Genomic DNA, 21750 nt, shown 5'->3' with positions numbered 1-21750 from the left:
CTCTCCACAAATAGGCTGTTACTGTGTAGAGTCACAATTAGTACTACTGCCCTCACTTTACAGTTAACAACAATAGCGGAGCAAAGAGGACAGTGTGCAAAAATCTCTCAAGAAAGATTATTTTAATATTCACTCCATAGTATAATTGATGCTATGTTCAGACAATATACTTACAACCAAGTAACAAGCCACAATGGAAAAGCTCTTGGTTTCCTGTCACATTCAGTCACTATGCCAAAATAAGGGAGACCTGTCTGTTTTAGTAACAGATAGAAACTGCTGGTGGCTAAAAATTACTTCTGCCCAAATGACTCCATAAGTTCTGATCTAATCTCAATATGGCTGAGGATTAAAGCTTGGCAGGTAACTTAAGTACGAGATGGCAAGAACAGAGCTAAGTGTGCGAGAAGAGGACTCGGCAGTGTACAGATACCCTGGAAACCACACACAGAGGTTTCTGTAGCCGTCTTTTGCTACTTCATGGGTTCTTCTTTCTCCCACCCTTCTCTACCCTTTTTTCACTTTTCAACCCCCAACACTAGCTAGGAGAAATAGAAAGGAAAGGGGGTGATGTTATTATTAGACGACGTCCTGCTGATGAACAATGTCGAGCTCCTTGGGACAAGTTTCATCTTTGCTGTCAGAATATCTAATTTATTCTTGCATAGGGCTACTTAACAAACTGTGACCAACGGCAACCAACAACAACCAACAGCAACCAACCAACCATCCACAAACTTCTTGGTGCTCTAGCCTTTAAATACCTTCTGAGAATTCTCCAGAATTCCAAATGTCACACAATCGCAGAAACTATCTGTGGCTGGTAAAATCACACGTCTGCTGCTGGAGCACGAGGCAAATCATAGTCAAGCTGCTGTGGGCCATCTGAAATCTACAAAGTAACAAAAGAGAAAGTCCTAGCAGAATGGATGCCTCTGGAGCAAAGGAGTGCAAACATGAAACAAAGAAGCACACCTTGCAAGTTTAGGTGGAGATCCAACAGGAGAGCCAACATGAAGGGAGCAGAGGGCAGCAGGTCAGCTCCTGGGGCCTGGGTACTTTAGAGACATAGAAACCACTGTGAGGTAAGTAGTGCTGGGTCTGGGAACACTTGCCACACCCTAGAGCCTCATTTTCAATTTTCCTCGATGCAAAATTCTTGGAATTTTCTTTGAAAAATTATCTCCAAAGCCTCCCTCCCAGGCACTCTGCTGTGCTGGCTAGCCTCCCTTGACTGTAGCTGTCTCAGTCTGGCCATGCTCTTGCTGGAGAGGAAGAGCTAACTCACACTTCAGTGGGTGGCACAGCCCACTACAGGGCATATGAAGAAAGGAGCCATTTTAGAAAGATATAATGAGGGGCTGGTGAGATGGCTCAGTGGGTAAGAGCACCCGACTGCTCTTCCGAAGGTCCAGAGTTCAAATTCCAGTAACCACATGGTGGCTCACAACCATCCGTAATGAGATCTGGTGCCCTCTTCTGGAGTATCTGAAGACAGCTACAGTGTACTTACATATAATAAATAAATAAATCTTTAAAAAAAAAAAAAAGAAAGAAAGATATAATGAAAAGAATGTGGTTGGCACCGAGAAGAAGTGGATAATTTCACTTATTCACTCAGTAAAAAGCATGCTAGTCTGTGCTGGCAGCAAACTGAGATCCGTTAATAAACAAGTATGCAGCCCTGCCCTGAAAATCATGGTGTGTAGATCTGAGAACTTGGTTTCCTTAAGACATTTTTACATACAGAATTCAGGACAGGATGGAATTTTCCCTTGAACACTGAATTTTGGAGTTGTTCCCCTGCCATCTTCACTTTTTTTTTTTTTTTCTCATTCTGAGGCTGTTCTAAAAGGGAGAAGTGGAAGCCATTGCTCACACTTCTGTCACGGTCTCTGGTTGGTTGGCCCTGGCCTCTCTGACAGTGAATGAGCACTGGTCCATTGTCCTGGCCTTCTCCTGCCTACACAAGTGTATCCCAGGCCTGCCCGCTGTAGTGGTGGATTGGCTTGCTTCTGTCCTGAGTGGACTTCAGCCAAAGGCTAACTTCATAGGGAACACCCCATTCTAGAAATAACAATGATAAATACTATGAGATGATATCAGACCTGAAATTTAAATCAGCAAGACATGGTTCCACTGAAACCTACTCACAACAGAAGCACTGGCCTGGAAAAGACTCGATCTTAGCATAGTTTAGTCTATTAAATTACTCAGGGCTGTACTAAATACGTATCTTTGAAAAGTGTATCCTTTAGAGGACAGGCTGGTGTCTTAAAGTGGCTCAGTATGTAAAGAGCCCTTCTGCTCAAGTGTGAGCAACAGAGCTCTGATTCCAGGACAACACAGCAGAGCCAGGAGTGGGTGTGTGGCTCTTTAGCCTTAGCCCTGTGGTGTAGGAGCAAGATGGTGGAGGGGCACACTGGTCACTAGTTCCAGGCTCAGTTAGAGGCCATGTCTCAAAGGAATAAGTTAGCAATAAAGGAAGTCACCCAAAGTTCTCCTCTGACCTCCACATGCACAACAAACATGTGTACCTGGATACAATGTCCCTTATACATGTATACACACACATGTACCCCCATACACATGTATACATACATACATGCGCAGAATTCACACATTGCAAGACAAGCTGTGACTTAAGAAAACCTTAAGTGTATTTTCCCAGAGGAGTATAAACTGGTGCTCACTGCATAGCTGGGCTATGAAACAGTCACAGGTGATGGTGTGCATTTCTGAGGCAGCACCACTACCCGATCCTACATGTAAGGCACATGCTTATATCCCTGCACATGCCTCATTGCATGCTGAGCCTAGTGAGATAATCCATTGCTGCCACCTACTGTAAACCAGAAAAATATTCTTGAAATACTTTCACATTTGAAAGGGAAAGTGCAATGTGCTGGAACTGCTCAGGAATCATTTTGTCAGAGAAGTGAGTTAACCTCTAGCTAAAGTATCCCAGACTCCTGAAAGGCAATTAATAAGACAATATGCAAAACAGTAAAGTAAGCCACACAGAAGAGCATCGAATGGCTTTGTTAAGGTATATTCTGTTAAGTTCACACAAGCTCTGCTTTACACCCATGCAGAAACAAGAACCTGTTCTTCTGTACTGAGGAAACCACTCCCAGCACGCACTCTTCCCTCTCTGACCCCGACTGTGGCTCCATCGTGGACAGCGGCTTTCCCAGCAGATGGGCTGCACTTCAGATGGCCTGAAACTGAAGAGAAGGGGGAAGAGGAGACTCCTGCCTCCTCCCCCAGCCAGGGCTACCTCTCAGAGTCAGCACCAGGTCTGAATGAAAGGGCTAAACAACTCAGTCCAGGGACAGTTTCCATGAAAACCACATGGTGATATTTTTAGAGAAGACAAAGAACTCCTTCATGACTTGAAAATGAGTGTGGGTAAGTATGTTACAATGGATATATATATATATATATATATCCATATATTAAGAATCAAAGAGCGAGTTTATTTGGAGGAATTTATAAAATTGACAAAATGTAAAAAGAAACAGCTTGTACAATTGTGAGTTCAATAATTATTAAGATAAAGAGATAAATTTGAGATGGTAGGGAAGTGGGAAGGATCTGGGAAGAGTTAGGTTAGGGGAGAAGAAAACATAATGAAAATATGTTGTATGAAAAAAAAACCTGTTAATTAAAAACAATCATTAATGTGGATAAATGTAGGAATGAGATGAACAAGGAAAAGGCCCACCTACCAGTTAAGTCACAGATGAAAAGATAGAAGGCTCATAAGAAAAATGTTCAGTTTAAACATTAGTTAAAGAAATGGAAATAACGCAAGATGCCACTTGCTGCTTGCTTGCAAAGGGTTTGAGATCCTTTTATTTTGTTGATATGGCAACATCCTCCCTTTGGAAGTTTGAGGAAACAGGTGTGCACACAGTGCCTCTGGCAGTAGGCATAACCTGACAATGTCCTTTAAGGAGCTTAAAGAAACAGTGTTATTGTTTTGAGATTTCGTCTCAAGTTTCCCAGGCGGGCCTCAAACTAGCTGCACAGCCTAGGACGACCTTGAACTCTGAAAGGAGAGACCGGAGGAAGTAATTACTGAATGGCAGATCATGTTCCCAACTGGTAGATGGGACCTATCCCACGTCCCACTGTCACGTGAGACAGAGAGCTGCTCTGTCTGCCCCACTCACTGTCCTTTTCCACTTGCACACCAGCTGGTGGACATGAGGCAGAGCATCTTGCACACAGATCTTCTGCTGAGGTCAGACTGGCCGCATGCACACACATGCCCAGTTGTTTCTAGAGTCGCAGCACACTGCAGTACTCACAGTGAGTGGATATGTTTACCCATCTGATTTTGGTTGTCCCATTTCTATTCGTTAAAATATCCCAGTGGCAGCCATCCACTGACAGCAAACTAGAGGAAGAAGTAAGAGGACATTGCAGTGGTGTTTGGGTAGAGAAGCCGCCTTGGGCAAGGCACTAGTGTCACCCCATGAGTAGACTCCCATGAGCATGTGCAGGACTCACTTCTTCCTATCAACAGGGTAAGATCAACATGACGACGGATACATAACTATCACTGTCATCAAAACCATGTCACCTGTCGGCCACCTCTCTCTTTCTCACACAGTAGCGATAAGGAAGCATGTGGCCATGTTGGAGGGTTCCACATGGCAAGGATATGTGGGGTGACCTCTATGAGCTGAGGGTAGACTTCCTCACTTGGCAGGAAACAAGGAGGTGGGAGAACAGAAGTTCTCAGTCTGATAACCACGAGCCAGAGTCATAGGAACTGAATTCATTACTTGCCAAAAATCCCTTAGACCTCCAAGGGAGAAGGCATTCAGCCCTGGCACCTGTCTTTACTAAGGCTATCAGAACACTTCTGTAGAGGGTATAGCTAGGCCACACCCCATAAGTGAGGTAATAAATGTATATTTTTAAGCCAGTAAGTTGTGATAATGGTGGTATATAGAATTTTTCATAGCATCCCACCTACAGACAACTTGGTTTACACCTACAGAAAGCATCTAAATCCCCTGAGGTATATTTAACAAAGATTGAATAGCATAGTACATTGCTCCTTTTAGTACAAAACCCAGAAATACATAACAACTGTCCTGCCTGGTTATGCAGGTCCACCTGGGCTAGAAACCTGGAATCAGGAGTAACCATTATACCCTGTACCACACGGCAGAGGAGGAATTCAAAAGATGCCAGAGGCACAGTCTCTGACTTCCGATATGCTTCGTCTTGTCTGCCATTACTACTGAATTCAGGTTTATGCCCAGGTGAATCTGCTCATCAGGCAGCATGTTTGTTATGAGTTTCTATTATTCCTATTAAAAGGATTAATGCGTCATGCTATTACAATTTAGATGCCATCACAGGCAACACTGAAGCTCCGTCGACATCTCCTGTTGCTCACTTCAGCCTCCGGGTACCATCAGATGAACAGACTCCTCCAGTACACGCTCTTGCTCTGATACCCAGTGCACATGATTGCAACCTCTAAAGCCAGGAGCCAAAGCAGACCTTGCCCCTTCCTGATTCACTGGGATACTTCGTTACAGTGAAACAAAGTTCACTAATAGAGTGCGACCTTATTTGGAAACAGAGTCTTTGAAGTCAGCACTATTTCAGCAATAGAACATTATACTGGGTAAGTCCTGTCCCAGTGCAAGGTGAGAGGAGAGTTCACACTGAAGCCCTGAAGTCTGTAAGCGAATTTCTCACAATGCTTAGGGCACACATGTCTGGCCTTCCTCGTCTGTGCTGCCACTCCCTTGACATTCGCTCCGGGCCCTTTTTCTCCTACCTACTACCCTACACAACCCTGCTGTCTCCTGAATTTGAAGAGTTGCCCCATACTTTATTAAATATAACAAGCCATTGATGACTATAAACTGCAGATTTTGTTCCAGACTTCTATTTTGTACTAAAACAAAACAAAACAAAAAAGCAAAAGACCCTTTTGTAAACATGTAATTTACATCCTTAGCCTGCTGTTGCACCTTCAGTAAGACAAGTGCTGACCCACGTAAGTACCAGCCACAGCAATTCCAGTGACATCTCTATTGTCTGCAGAGCCCCCTGGTGCAGCTTCCTAATACAATAAAGTGCCTCCCTAGCCCTCACTAACATGGTTAGAATTTTTTAAATTAAGGGTCATAAAACATCCATAATTTTCACCAAATTATTTTTTCTTTTGAGACAAGGGCTCACAATGCAGCCCAGGCTAGCCTTGAACCAAGCTTGTGATCCTCCTGCCTCTGTTTTCTGAGTGCTGGGATTACCATCACACCTGCATCTCCATCGATTCTGAACAGCACTCTGCATGGGTTCAGCCTGCCAGATCATTTATATGATTCTAGAATAGTTTGCAAAGGGCAGTCTATATTTGTTTTTTTCCTAGTAGAATATCTTAATATATATGTATATGTGTATATGTATATATATATTCATTTGTATACAATTGTGTATGTGAATACACGCCGTGTGTATGTATGTGTGTGTGTGTTTGCACACCATGTATGTATATGCCCAGGGAGCATCCGATCCTCTGGCGCTGGAATTAGAGGTGTGAACTGGGAACTATATTCAGGTAGGTCCCTTGGAGGAGCTGTGAGTGTTCTTATCAGCTGAGCTGTCTCCCCAGGAGCGCCCACACCCATTTCTATGTTTAAGTACATTGTTTGAAATCTCGGTTCTTCAGCCTTTCCCAGAAGAAAATATCCTGGTAGATCTCTCTGCAGTTTCTTGAAGCAGCCATGAAGGCCTCTTGCTAATCACTTTACAGAAAATAGAATGCGGGTAGCCTTTCCCTGGCATCTCCATAACTTATGTTTGCATGTATGTGTCTCTGTAGGTGTATGTGCATATGCTTAGAAGCTAGAAAAGGGTCCAGGGTGTCTTCTGTCCGCCTCGGAGCTAGGTTTGCAGGCATTGCAAGGAGATCTGACTTGTTAACAGTGGGTGCTAGGATTGAAATTCCAGATCAAGCACTGAGCTCTCTCTCTCAAACCTCAATTAGTATGTAGCTTGTTTGGAGGGGTTTGGTTTGGGTCCTGGGGACTGAGCCCAGGGACCTTGCACTCGGTAAGAATGCATATCATCATTGAGCCGTACACCCTCTGCATCCCGGTGACTGACTGCCTGTGGCCTTCCCTTGATGAGTGTGTTCCCTAGTTTGTGACTCCCTTGTGATTTGGAGACCTGAGAGAAAACATGTTGGACACTTGTCACCCCCTGGTCCCCACTCTCCCACCACCCCCATCATGTCATTAAATTCCAGAAGCTGGAAAGACAGTGGGAAGTCAGCCTGGGATGGATTCGACTGTCCTATGCTGATTATAAGAAATGCTTACAGCTGGGTGTGGTGGCCCAGGCCTTTAATCCCAGCACCTGGGAGACACAGGCAGGGGAAGCTCTACAAGTTCAGGGCTAGCCTGGTCTATAGTTCCAATACAGCCAAGGTTATGCAAAGAGATTCTGTTTAAAACAGAACAAAACAAAAAAACAAAACAAGAGGCAAGAACTGCTTGGGAGAGGAGAGGGTTTCTCAGTGTTGGGTTGTGAGAAACCTTTTCCTGCAGTGCCCAGCAGCCCCCACTGCCTGTGCTGGGTGCCCTGCTACCTAGCATCTGCTCTTAATGCCAGCCACAAACTGGCTTTCAAGTTCTAAAGTGTGTGGCTATCCTGCCTCTGCCTGTCTGTCCAGGTAGGTGCTTTCCTGGCCCACTAGGAACGGTGTTTACTCTGCCTTGTGTGCACTAGAGGTAGGGAAAGCGCTGACCTACGCCTCCCAGGTGCCCCATAATTGTCTTTGATGTTCGCAGATTCTCTTGTGTAAACGGCTTCTGCTAAGTTTGTGTTGCCAGTGTGTTTTGAAATGAATTTTACCAGACTGATCACACCGCTTTGCTATGGAAACCACTCTCACAACAGAGCACTCAAGATCTAATCTTTAAACAGTATGGCTGGAGTAGTCTATTGCTGGGATACAGTCACACTGATTGTTTTATGAGGAAGGCAGAGTGAGAAATTATCATCTCATTTTCCAGAATAAAGAAGCCAGGGCAGAATCGGATGGTTAAATGAGACAGCACATGAGGAAGTGCCTCGGATGGAGTTTGATGTATGAGAGTGCACGTGCACACATACGTAAATAATTTGAGCATATGTATATGATTGCATATACACATACTTTCGTAGCAAGGGGGGGCATGTATGCTGTCTAGTAAGCTTTAGTCAGATGTCATTTCCATATCTGGCTGTTAGTATTCTATATTCAGGAGAAGCTATTATGTATTATAGTGGGTTTTTTTTTTTTTTTTTGAAACAGGGTCTTGTTATATAGCCCAGGCTAGCCTCATCCTCTTAACCTTCCTGATGCTGGAATCACAAACATGTTCTATAATCCTCAACTAGCAATTTTAAGTTATTTAAAAATACAAAATTTTCAAAGTATGATTTTAAAAATAGAAACCATAGATCTGGGCATGGTGATTGACACTGTAATCCCAACACTGGGGAAGATGGGACATGTAGATTGCTGTAGGGTCAGCCTGAGCTACATAGTCAGTCCCAAGGCTACCTGGGAACATCACAAAGAGGGAGAGGAAAGGGGGAAAAATGTACGAGCCTGTGGGTAGGGAAGAGGGCTGAGAAATGCCCTCATGTGGATGCTCTCCAAGGAAGGGCGTGACCTGGCCACTGCAGTCATGACCTCACAGCTGCTGTGGCTCCTGCACGGAGCAGTCAGTCATGGGTCAGGGAGGGGCACACACATCCCTACCCACCCTGGGAAACCAGTGACAAGTGATGGATGCTGGGAAGGGTGTCACTGTCTTCAGGTGCAGCCACATGTGACCCTAATGTACACCAATGGACAGCGCCACACTGCACATGCTCAAGCAGACAGTCCTGGCTACACTCAGGAGTTAGCCACAAAGCAAAAAGACATGAAGGTGAGAAAGGGACTCATAGGGAAGGAGTGGCTGAGGGGGTGGGACGGGGCAGGGTCAGGGGTGGAGACTGAGGCGGAGTGGGGTAAGGTGGGGGTGGGGAAGGATAAGACTGAGAGAATCAGAATGCAATACATGCATGCATGAAACTGCCAAACTAAATCCAATATTAAAGAAGAACAAATGACATTAAATGTGCCTCAAGCTATTATAATGCCCTTATATGTCTTCATATATTATAATGCCCTCAAATATTATAACCCACTCATATATTATAATGCCTTCATATATAATGCCCTCACATATTGTAATGCCCTCTTACACTATAATACCCTCATTATTATAATACCCTCATATATTATAATGCCCTCATATGTTATAATGCCCTCATATGTTATAATGCCTTCATATATAATCCCTCACATATTGTAATGCCCTCTTATACTATAATACCCTCATACATTATAATGCCCTCATATGTTATAATGCCCTCATATGTTATAATGCCCTCATATGTTATAATGCCCTCACATATTATAATGCCCTCATATGTTATAATGCCCTCACATATTATAATGCCCTCATATATTTTGTGCCCTTTAACTTTATTCACTTCCTGTGTTCCTTCCGATGTACACACTATTTATTTGCTAAGATCTCATTCTGTGAAGTCAATAAGCTACGAGCCAGATGAGGTTCTGGTAAGTGTGCCTCTGGTTTTCCTTGTCTCCTTTCTGCCTACATCTTATATAGAAAGAACAAGACAAATGGCAGTCTATCCTCCACAAGACTTCAATCGTGGTAAGCACGAGCAGGAAGAACACAGCGATTAAATCAGAGATGAGTCAGAGACCAGGTGCCAAGGAAACCAAGACTTACACAGCGGCGGTCTCAATGCTGGAGAGCAACTAGGAGCTAGAGCCATAGGACTCAGAGGCCAGAGGGAAGCAAAGGGTTAACAGTCTGGGCAGGACAGGGTCAGTCAAACGGAGGCTCCAGATGGAAGAAATGATTCTGTGGGCGCTGGGAAATGCTATGCAACCCACTTATTAAAAACATTAACATATTAAAGCCTGGGAGGCCATAAATGTATACGCTCGCTTCTTTCTTGCTTCTTTTTTTTAAAAGCTCATTTCTTTTTACTTAGCTCTTCTTGTGTCCTGCTCAAGACACCTTCCCCTCAAACCCACCTTCCTGCACTCTCTTTCCACAGCGTCGTGGCTCAGTTTATCTATGAACTGCCTCTGTCTATTTTAGTGTATGGCATGCAAGAGGGTGACTTCTCTGTTCTCATCTTCCCTCTCGCTCTGCACAGAGCAGGAGGGTGTTCTTCTCAGCAAGCTGACAACCTGGGTTTGAGTTCCAGACCCACAGAGTGGAAGGAAAGAACTGACTCCTGCAAGCTCTCCTCTAATCTGTACATGCATCTTGGCACATTCATGAGTATGACACACACACACATACACACATACACACAAACACACACTTTTTAAAGATTAGTGAATCTTAAAAAAAAAAGGAAGTTCTAGAGATCTGTCCCACAATGTGGACATACTATTTCTAAGCTGTACATTTAAAATTGGTATGAAGTTGGTAAATTTCATGACCTGTTTATTAGCAACTAAATTTTTTTTACTTAACAAAAAATTATTATAAACTCTAAAAACAACAAAAAAGTATGCTGAAGTCATTTTTTAATCTATCAGACTGGCTAAAGCCTAATAATACACTTGGCAGGGCACTGGAGCTGATGTCTTTATTGCTAGGGCCCCACAAACTGGTATCGTCTTTCTGGAGGACAATCGGATGTCTGCAGCATCTTTTGACAATGCATTGAACCATAAGAACTTCATCATTGTTTGTAACAAGAAACAACCAAATGCCCAACTTTACGAGATTGCTTCTATTTAGTCCAACCATACAGTATAATAAAACACAACTATTTAAAAATGAAGGTGTTCTCTAAGTATTATTAGCAAGACATAGTCAACATATATGAAAAATTCAAAACAGAATGCAAGTGTTGTGTGGGGAAAGGAAGCAGTTCCGCGTTTCCTTTCGCATGCAGTGAGGTCATGGAGCAGGGTGCACAAGACACAGCAGTGATTTAGGGCTTTCACGAGAATCAAAGCATCCTGGATGGGAACTGGATGAGTGAGAAGACTTCTGAGTGGACCTTTTTATGTGGTGGTGGTGGTCTTAGAGTCATGTGACTCTATCAGTTATTTTTAAAAGAATGTTTAGAATCAATTTTAATGATACCAGGGGATATTAATCTCTTTGTACAACTATTTCCCACGTGTCTATTCCCACAGCCAGGCAATACAATGGGTATTGATGATGCAGCACTGAACAAGATAATGTTGCCCTCTTAAAACTCACATCCTACGGAGAAAGACCAAATGTACACATATACACATATATGCACACTTCTTTATCTGTATAAAACAATGTCCTACTGGACATTGAAAAAAACAAAACAGCAAGTCCTGGCAAAGGGAGAGGAGTAATTTGGAGGGCAGGAGTGGGGGCGGCGCCCTGCAGGGCACTCTTCCAGGCTGCTAGGAGGAAGCTTTGGTGGCTACAGAATGAGCCAACCTGGGAAAAGATCTCTCCAGGCAGCAAAGGCCCCAAGGCAGAACCAAGCCTGCTATAACCAAGAAACAGCAGAACCTTGTCTGTAGCTGGAGTGAACTGAAGAGAGGGGCTATGGGGGGGGGGGTTGGTACACACACACACACACACACACACACACACACACACACACACGGGAGCTAGGCTGAGCCACCTTAGAGGGCGCTGCAATGACATGAATGTTAGGTGACTCAGAGATATATAAGCAGCTGGCAGGGGTGTCTGAAAATTTCCAAAAGAGCTTGGCTTTTTGAAATTACCAAAGAATTCTGGTTAAGATACATATGCCGACACACACTTGTCTGGCTCCAGGTGGCTACAAGACTGACCCAGCCAGGAAACAGCTGCTTCCCTATCAGTCTGGCTTCTTTCCAAAGACTTCTACTCCCTCCCCAGTCTCGCTTCATGAACCAACAACCAACCAAATAACTTCTCCCAAGAAACTTTATTGCCTTAAGGAAGTTAGCAGGCCAGGAGCCTAGAATTACTGGGATTCAGCAATCTAAAGGGTGGACAAAGTCTCACTTCAGTACAGTCCTGGACCCTACTTAGAACAACATGTCCTGAGCTCTCATCCCACCAGGACCACGTCTGGTTCCCACTTGGCACACAGCAGCGAGAAGCAGGCTTGGAAATAAACTGTCGCTATGGTCTGAGATGAAGACAGGGAAGCCCAAAGCTTCTACATAAAAAATTTCAACATTTACCAATGGCTGGTGGGGTTACTGGCTAAGAGCTAGGTTCTAGCTCATACATTAACCATGTCAAAGTATAAATCCTTAGTCAAAAATCATACAATTATGATGCATCAGTTTTTAAAATATTTATTGTAGTAAGAAGAAAACAGAAAATCTCAACCCTTCCAACACCAAATGTAGCCCTAAAATCCTTGTATCTACACTCAAGAGGTCAGCATGTTTGTGTGCCAATGTGCGGTTCCCAAAATCCTAATCTCAAGACAAGGGCAGTGGGAGCAGCACTAATTTATTACACACACACACACACACACACACACACACACACACACACCATATGCCTCATATACTATAGGCATATCATATCAGACTGGGACTTCTGCCTGACAAATCAGTACAGATGTCAAAGTCCTACAATCTCTCTGTCACATCACATTAAGTCTCAGGACCTCTGGCTTCCATCCACTTCACTCTGTTGCCGCATTCTAGGTTCCCAACCTCTGTTGTGTTTTAAGCACCACTCTCTCGTTCCTTTCATTTTTTTGAATATAAAAATTTCTACCTCAATCAGCTCAGCGAGATATCTACTAACACATGCCTTAAGCAACTGTAAGGAACATAGGGTGAAATCTAAGCATGTTTCGGAAATGCTCAATCTCCAGGCACAGGGTATAAATCCATTCCCATTTGTTTTCAGCTGTAAACACCTCCACTCAACATAAGACATTAAGATCTTTTTGTTCAATCAGGACCAGTTTGAGTAGAATACTCACTTCGGATTTTTATGGCTTCTCTTTTCATTTTAAAGAACAAAGCCATTTGTGAAGTGCTGAAACTTCCTAAGCAGGTCTAGTATAGAAGACCCAAAACCATTCAGAACTTGATTTAATCTTATGGAAACTATTCTTGCAATTGTTATCTATTAAAATGCCACAAAAGTTAAAAAACAGAAACTACTTACGGCATGCTGAAGTCTGGACAGATAACCTGAAACTACAGGCAGCCAACGATTCCTTCGGATTAAACTTTGTCCCCTGCCTGGCTGTTTCTGGATCAAGTTCACACAGAGACATGTTTGCAGTGGCCTTGGAGGCTACCGCCCTACAGGCCAGTAGGAGGGGCTGTTCCTTTAACTCCTGCGACTCAGCAGCATCCCAAAGGTCAAGTTCAATGTGTGTAAAGACAAAAGTAGTGAGGACTAGGGGAAGCCCGAGAACTCTCATTACTCCCGATGGCTGGGTTTGGGTTTCCATGTGTTCCAGGGTGGGAGGAGTACAGTCCTCGGAGCTCCAAGGATCTTGATTCTTATTTCAATGCAAGTGTCTCCTCCTCCTTGGAGTCGCTTGGTTGTGCAACCACAGCGGAAAGGCCTGAAGCTTGCTTCTCTGTTTGCACACCATGGGCTCCCTCTTCACACCTCGTTTTCTAGTGATTATAATAATGCAGGATAGCTTGTAGATGTAATTGTGTTCTCTTAGTTCAATGCTGTGTCCTTTGCCTGTATGCTTTCCCTCCTGAATTGCTAGTTCTCACCAGGAGCCCCTCCAGGAATAGCCATCTATTACAGGCTACATGTGCTAACTACTCTGGGAACATTGTATTTTCTCTCCCAGAAAAATACATGTTGGAATCTTTAGCTTTTCTTGACTCTCTGCATATAACTTGGCATCCTCACATCCTGGTGAGTCTCTGCAATGAGCAGAATGTGATGTCCCCATTACTAGAACCTGTAAAAATTACTTTATACAAGGGACTTTGTACATATGATTGAGTTTAAGAATGGTGAAATGACATTATCCACCAGTCCAATCTAGTCACAAGACTGTTATCAGCTGGGCAGTGGTGGTGCATGCCGTTAATTCCAGCACTTGGGAGGCAGAGGCAGGCAGATTTCTGAGTTCGAGACCAGCCTGATCAACAGAGTGAGTTCTAGGACAGCCAGGGCTACACAGAGAAACCCTGTCTCGGAAAACAAAACAAAACAAAACAAAAACAAACAAACAAACAAACAAAAAACAGAGAGAGAGAGAGAGAGAGAGAGAGAGAGAGAGAGAGAGAGACTGTTATCACTCTTCCCGGCTATGATTAGAAAGAGTCCCTGTGAGGACTCCACTAATCCCTGCTGGCTTTAAGGTGAAGAGGCACAATCTATGGGCTGCAGGTGGACTTAAGCTAGAAGCAGCACAGAAACAGAGCCTCTAAGAAAGTTTGAAGCCCTGGAAATACTTGTTTTTAAGCCCAGTGAGACCTACCCTAATCTACAATCTTAATTTATTTCTTAAATCGTGTATGTGCATTTATTTCTGTGGGAAGGCATGTGAACGTTCATGCAGGTGCCATGGAAGCCAGAGGCATCGGGTGCCCTGGCACTGGAGTAAGAGGTGATCATGAGCTACCTGACACCTAAGCTAGCAAATGAACTAGGGTCCTCTGAAAGAGCAGCAGGTCCTTTTGCACTGAGCCATCTCTCCAGCTCCCTACTCTGTAGTCATTTAGATCATAAGTTTGTGATAATTTTTGTAGACTAGAAAAATAATATAGGTAACTTGATTTCAATATATTCAATATATCCTATTCAAGGCTGAATAGAATAGTCTAAGATGTCTGATAAAGGAAAAATATTAAAACTATTAAAAAGATATCCTTGGCCTGGAAGTAAACACTGTTTTTGCTTTTTAATGCATTATATTCAAATTAGTGGATCCCCAAGTCTTTGCCCACACAAACTGTTTAACATCAGTGTAGTTGGTAGATTGAGTAGATTTGGCCCTCATAGCTTCATGTGGTTGAATGCTTGGCCATAGCGGGTGACAGTATTAGGAAGTGTGGCCTTATTGGCAGAAATGCGTCACTGTCACCATCACTGTCATGTCACTGTCACCCTGATGGCAGACTTTAAGGTCTCCTAAGCTCAGGCCCTGCCCAGTGCTGAAGACAATCTCCTCCTGGCTGCCTTCAGATCAAGATGTAGAACTCTCAGCTCCTACAGCACCATGTCTGCCCACATACTGCCATGCATCCCACCGTGATGATAATGGACTGGACCTCTGAACCTGTAAGCCAGCCACAATTAAATGTTTCCTTTGTAAGAGTTGCTGTGGCTGTGGTGTCTCCTCACAGCAGCAGAACACTGACTGAGACATTCTGTGCCTGACTCTGCTCTCCTCTGTGAGCTCTGGTCTAGCCACAGCTAAGACAAGAAGAGGGATGGCTTTCGAACACATGCAAATACGATGGTGGTTTGAATGAAGAGTGACACATTGAAATGCTTAGTCCCCAGGGAGGGCCCTACTGAAAGGATCTGGGGGGCTGCCTTGTTGGAGGAAGTGTGTTACTGGAGGTGGGCATTGAGGTTTCCAAAAGCCCAAGCCAGGCTTAGTGGCTCTCTCTTGCTGCCTGTGGATCTGAATACAGAACTCTCAGCTCCTTCTCCAACACTATGTCTGCCTGCATGTCACCACACTTCCTGCCATGATCATAATGGACTAAATTTCTGAAAGTATAAGCCAGCCCCAACTGGATACTTTCTTTTATAAGAGTTGCTATGGTCATGGTGCCTCTTCACACTCAATTTCATTCAGCACAGGAGAGATAGCAATTAAAAAAAAATGGTATCATCTTAATCTATATTTTAACTTTAATTTGGTAAAATTCAAAATATTGTATAAGACAGTGCTGTGAAGTTATGGGGAAATAATGGAAGCTAAACTGGTAGAACCACTCTGGAAAACAAACGGACACATGATGAATACACTGACCCTTTCATCAAGCAATAACTAAAGCCACATTTTCCCATGTAAGCAAACACGTGTGTGTGAATATCCACAGCAGCATTATTTGCAAAAGTAAAGGATATGAGCCATAGGGACCTAGTATATGCAGTTATCATATCTGATGGTATATGGAATGAAAAACAAGGCAGTTGTAGGCTACTCATTGAGAATAAACAAATATAATTGAAACTATTTATATGTAGAGAAATTTGTTTAAATGCAATTGTGTGTATGCATTTTCGTGCACATAGGTGTGGCTGAGGCATGTGTATGGGTGTGCATACCTGTATACACCTCTCAGGAAGGATATTTAAGAAAACAGAAACAGAAGGCAGACTCTAGATTAGCAGAGGCTCCAAGGTAGAAAGCACACAGGATCCTTCTGGGCTTCGGGAGCTTTTTACCAAAGCTGATATTATCAATTTGAAAATATGCTAAATGTAATATGACACCCTAGATTATATGTTGAGACAGAAAAATACAGTCCTTGAAAAACTTCGTAAGAGATAAATGAAGTGCAGATTTCAGCTAACAATCACATTCATTTCTTTATTTTGACAAATAAGTAACACCCACAGAAGGTTCTTATATGAGAAGTACTTGGGCACAAACCTGAGACTTACCAGAGAAGCCATGTTGAAATATGTGACTGCTTTTAAAACTTGGGCTACCTAGAATTTTAAATATAACTCTGAATTATGGCTTCTCTTGGCAAATTACAAGATATATTTTACTATCAAAGAAGAAAAACAACAAACGAAGTTTTAACCTGGTCACACCTGCCACTATGTCTCTACTTCTATAACCACTCACTGTTTATCGTCTGTGGCTGAGGCTTAGTCACACACGGAAAGGAAGTCAGTGACAAATCAACAGCACAGAGAGTTCTGGATCGAGTATGTATGTGAGAGTGAGTGATGTGCACATACCTGTGCTGTGGTCAGCCATATGCCATGGATATTGTGTCACCAAATTCTAAATGATCTCAAATACAACTAAACCCATGACTGACTTATGATAAACAGGACACGGGTAAGGTGGAAGAGCAATTTTCGCCCCTAATTTTCAACCAATCAAAATGAAATACTATTTTACTGTTAAATATTCCTACGTAAAGGTAATTGCTGCCAAGCAAACACCTGGTCGCAGCCTTCACGGGAGAAGCTACTCGAATAGTCAAAACATCAGTACAGGAGTTTCTAGAAGACACCATCAAAAACTATGGCAAAGTAGCAGTTTCCCTAAAATAGTGCCTGGCTGCTTACTGAGTGAACCAGGTATTATTCTTGATGATAATGTCAGCCTGAAAGAGATCACTGCTGCTTATTCATCAGAAGGACAATGTTAAGGATAGTCCAACCACAGCTCCCTAAGTATCTGTGCTCATAAACGAAAAATCAACCAGGCAAGTTATTTCCTTTTTGATTGTTGTGGTTTTTGTTTTAAAACGAGTTCTCACCATGCAGCTCCAGCTGGCCTGAAACTCTTTAGGCAGACCAGGCTGGCCTTGAACTCAACAAAAATCCACCTGCCTTTGCCTGTAAGTACTGGATTAAGTTTGTATGCACCATGCCAGCAGCTCTTGTTCGTTTTGCACACCATCTGGAACTACCTTTTGAGGCTAAGAAACAACAGGTGAAAATAACACCAAGCTTGAGAGACAGCGTGGAGCTTCCATAAGTCACTCGGCCTGGGATGTGGCTCACAGTGAACTGCAGCTCTGCTCAGACTCCTTGACAGTGCCTCCTGCCTACAGCTCTCTGATGTAATGGATTTTTTATTTTGTTTTTTGTTTGTTTGTTTGTTTTTAAAGACATTATCATGCTTTGCGAGAGCAATCTGAATTGGTATGGCAGGATTAATAAATTATTTTCATTTTCAACTTTGATCTCCATAATCATGAGAATGATAGAATTCTTAGTCATTCCTTTCTTATTTTAAATATATATTCAGAGAAAATACAAGGTTACAGCAATTGATAACGAACCCCACTAAGGAGTTTGGTGGCAGGATAGAAAGCATGAGCCTCTATCTACAAGTTGAACTCGCACACACAAGTCCCAGCAGTTGGCCAACCGGTGTGATAAGATGCAGTATGCAATAATGTGCCCAGATGTGAAGCTCAGCTCTTCGTCGTGGAAGCTCCAAAGCAGGAACTCAGATTCACTCGTTTAGCCTACTGCACTGCACAAACAGTATCTTTTACTCTGTGTGTGTGGTGACATGAAAAACAGTATCAGACATAGACAGACGAGGCAATGTTCTCACCTAGTAAAGACTCAGTTTAATCTTTATGTATGGCTGGAAATAGCTATCTATGTATGTATATATCTACCTGCATATACCAGTAGACTCTGCTACTAAATTCTAAGTCACCTAATGCAATATCCAGCAATGGGCACTAATGAGCAAGCGGCAGTAACTGTAATATTGACTCGGTGATCTCAACTTACCATTTTTTAAAGTATGTTCTAGAAAAAAGTGCAGACAATTTGATTTCATTTTCATGAACTTTAAAGAAAGCAATTGAAAGCTAGGCAGCATTTGGATTAGGATATACAGGCGTGTGGCAGATCCCCTGGAGAAGTGACAACAGTTATCACGGATCCCAGCTCTTGGCTTTCCTCTGTGGATCAGGGACGAGCGAGCGCATAGGAGGATTTAGTGGGAACGGGGCTCATCAAGCCCCACTGTAGGGATGCACACACTCATGCTGGAGCTATTTCATAAATATAAATATTTACTACTTTTTAAAAGCTCATCTTTCGACAGCAAATGAACCCCCCACTGGAGCAGCAGGAGTCTGTAGAATGTCTGATCTGGGACCCTGTGCAGTCGAGACCATAGGCTGATTTGCACCCAGCACCCTTTGTTTCCTAATGTCAGTTAAGGGCAGCTTTATAATGTTTCAAGAACAATTGGTTCATTTAGACTGATAGACGTACTGAGAAAAACATACTGAAAATATTTTAAGAACTTCTGCTCAGGAGAGCTAGAAAGGATGAAGGTGCTGGCCACAAGCCTGCAGCCAGAGTTCCAAGCTTCGGGACCATGAGCTGGATGAGGATCAACATGCAGCCCTCTGACCGCCGCATGCAAGCTAAGTCCCAACCCCATCCCACCCCCAACACACACACACACACACACACACACACACACACACACACAGTGAAAAAAAAAAACCCTCCCATCGCTAGCTGGGGAGAGCAGCTTTTTTTTTTTCTAAGTTTAAAAGAAATAATAAATCATGGAAGAATATGCTTCCAAGTTCCTTAAACTTATTTTTAATCTAAGTATAAAGATATCGAGTTCCAGGTCTCCCTTTTATATTAAACCAAACAGGATAAAAGGAGCCACTTGAAACCAGATGGGTTAATGTTTATTCAGAGGCAGCTTTTCCCAATTGTGTTCACCTTTAAGGTTTGAACGGGTGAATGACCTTGCTGGAATTCCCCTGTCAGCTGGGAGTATCTACTGACCTTCCAAATGGAAACTACGCTCACATGACACACTAGAACAGCAGGCCAAGTGGTACCTGTCCCTGCACCTTGAACCTGGTAGTTACGACTACAGATGAATCAATAGGCTTCATACAAAACGAAAAGCTCTTCCTCTCTTAGGTCACTAAACAAAGTATTAAAACAAAGTATTAAATTTCATTATATTCCACATTATGTACTTAAAGCACATTCAAATGCACGGCTTCAACCTATCACCAACAGGCCTGTTTTCAAATACAGACTACACCATTCTGAAGCGAGAATTTGAATCCATACCTGAATTCTGTTACTTCAGTGTAACCACCTAAAAACCTAGATAATATGTAAAAACCTAGATAATATGTAAAAACCTAGATAATATGTAAAAACCTAGATGATATGTAAAAACCTAGATGATGTGAAGCCTTCATTGTTTTTATTTGAGAACTCCTAAAACATCTACCTTTGTAGAAAAGGCACCGTGAGGTGAGGTGGTCCTGTTCTTTGCAGTGTGAGCCAATCATGAGATGAAACTCAACACAAAAGGTGCAGACGAAAACCCCCTCGCCACACCCACTGGCTAGCCACACCCCCTCTCATTTTCAGAAGTTGAAAACACAGTAAACATTATACGAACAGTAGCCCAGCAACTTTTCTTTCAAACACTGTTTTCCGGGGTGGGGGTGGGGGAGTAACATTTCACAGTCCGAGTTTCTACAGAACTTTTTATTAATGTTAGAAACTGAGATGAAAGCACACTGCTCAGCAGACAGTGATCCTGAGCTTAAAGATAACTTGTTCTAGAATATCTCAATAGTGGCTGACATCTTCTATTGCAGGGCACATACGTTTTGTAATAGTTTTTAAATTTTGTACATCTTAAAGGGAGGTAGAGAGATAGTTTAACTGCTAAAGAATATTTTTATTTAGATAATTTTTCAGAATTATTTTATGAGTATTTTGCTTGCATGTATTATGATGGTCTGAATGAAATGGCCCCCCACAGACTCATAGGGAGTGGCACCATTAGGTGCTGTGGCCTTGTTTAAGGAAGTGTGTCAGTGCGGTGGGCTTTGAGGTTTCAGATGCTCAAGCCAGGCCCAGTGTCAGTCTCTTCCTGCTTCCTTTGAATCCAGATGTAGAAATCTCAGCTACTGTCTCGGTGCCATGTCTATCTGCATACCATGGTGACATAGACTAAAGGTCTGCACTGTAAGCCAGCCCCCAATTAAATACTTTCCTTTGTAAGAGTTGCTGTGTCATGGTGTCCCCTCACAGCAACAGAAACCCTAAGATATGCATATATGTGCAAACCTGGTGCCTATGCAGCCAAAAACCAGGCATCAGATCCCCAGGAACTAGAGTTAAGAATGATTGTGAGTTCTATGTGGGTCCTGGGAACCAAACCTAGACCGTATGCAAGAGCAGCAAGTACTGTCAAACCGTTCCGCATCTCTCCAGCCCTTTAATTGTTTTGAGGCAGGGTCTCACATGGTCTAGCCTGGGCTTGAACTCCCTCTGCAGGTGGTAATGCCCTTCAGCTCCTAATCCTCCTGCCTCTGCCTCCTGAGCGCCAGGATGACAGCTGTACTTCACCCCTCTGAGTGCAGGAGGAGCCAGGGGTATGGGTTCCAGGGTCTTATGCTTAGGCAGGTACTCTACCAGCTGAGTCATACCTCCTGTCTTACCATACGTTTTTTTGAAGTACTGGCATATTAAACAGAAATTACTGAACGCTGTTGTTTAGGGGCTAAGCTCCGCTATTGGGATCCAACATACAAGGCTAAAAATTGAAATGGTGTCGTCCATTTCAACCCAGCAAAGTTGAAACGGGGCCATTTCTCTGACCTGAAGAATCAGGATTTGTGAGCCAAACTTCCCCAAGTAGGTCAGCTATAACTGGTAGAGTTACAGCTTCCTCTATCAGTCCTTGCAGCTCCTGGGAAAGGAATCCTGATATAAACAGTAATGTTTCTGATCTTCCATTTCCTGTCCCTTCTTTCAAGGAAATGACCCACCTTCTTCCTTCCTTAAATATTTATTTTATGAATGAGTATTCTATCTGCATGTACCCCTGCATGCCAGAAGAGGGCATTCGATCACATTATAGATGGTTGTGAGGCACCACGTGAGTACTGGGAATTGAACTCAGGACCTCGGGGAAAGTAGATAATCCTCTTAACTGCTGAGCTATTTCTCTATCCCCCCCCCC

The 21750-nt window shown here is 43.1% G+C and overlaps 1 protein-coding gene across 4 annotated transcripts in view; it reads right to left on the bottom strand.

Moving 5' to 3' along the window:
• Positions 1-21750, bottom strand: part of Map3k13 (mitogen-activated protein kinase kinase kinase 13) — a 147315-nt gene that overhangs the window by 93773 nt on the left and 31792 nt on the right. Inside the window, exons 1-2 of one of the 4 annotated variants that reach the window (XM_029470558.1) lie at positions 13248-13440; positions 765-892 (exon numbers count right to left, since the gene is read on the bottom strand). The exons of 1 other annotated variant lie outside the window; for it this stretch is intronic. The gene's annotated coding sequence lies outside the window, so the exon portion shown is untranslated. Of the gene's footprint in view, positions 1-764; positions 893-975; positions 1423-13247; positions 13441-21750 lie in introns of those variants that run through there. 2 more of the 4 variants (XM_029470560.1, XM_021184533.2) reach the window with 2 other exon arrangements.

The sequence above is a fragment of the Mus caroli genome, chromosome 16, assembly GCF_900094665.2.
Source record: "Mus caroli chromosome 16, CAROLI_EIJ_v1.1, whole genome shotgun sequence".
NCBI lineage: Eukaryota > Metazoa > Chordata > Mammalia > Rodentia > Muridae > Mus > Mus caroli.
Note: the sequence above shows the minus strand (reverse complement) of the source record. Positions and strands in the feature narration are given on the sequence as shown.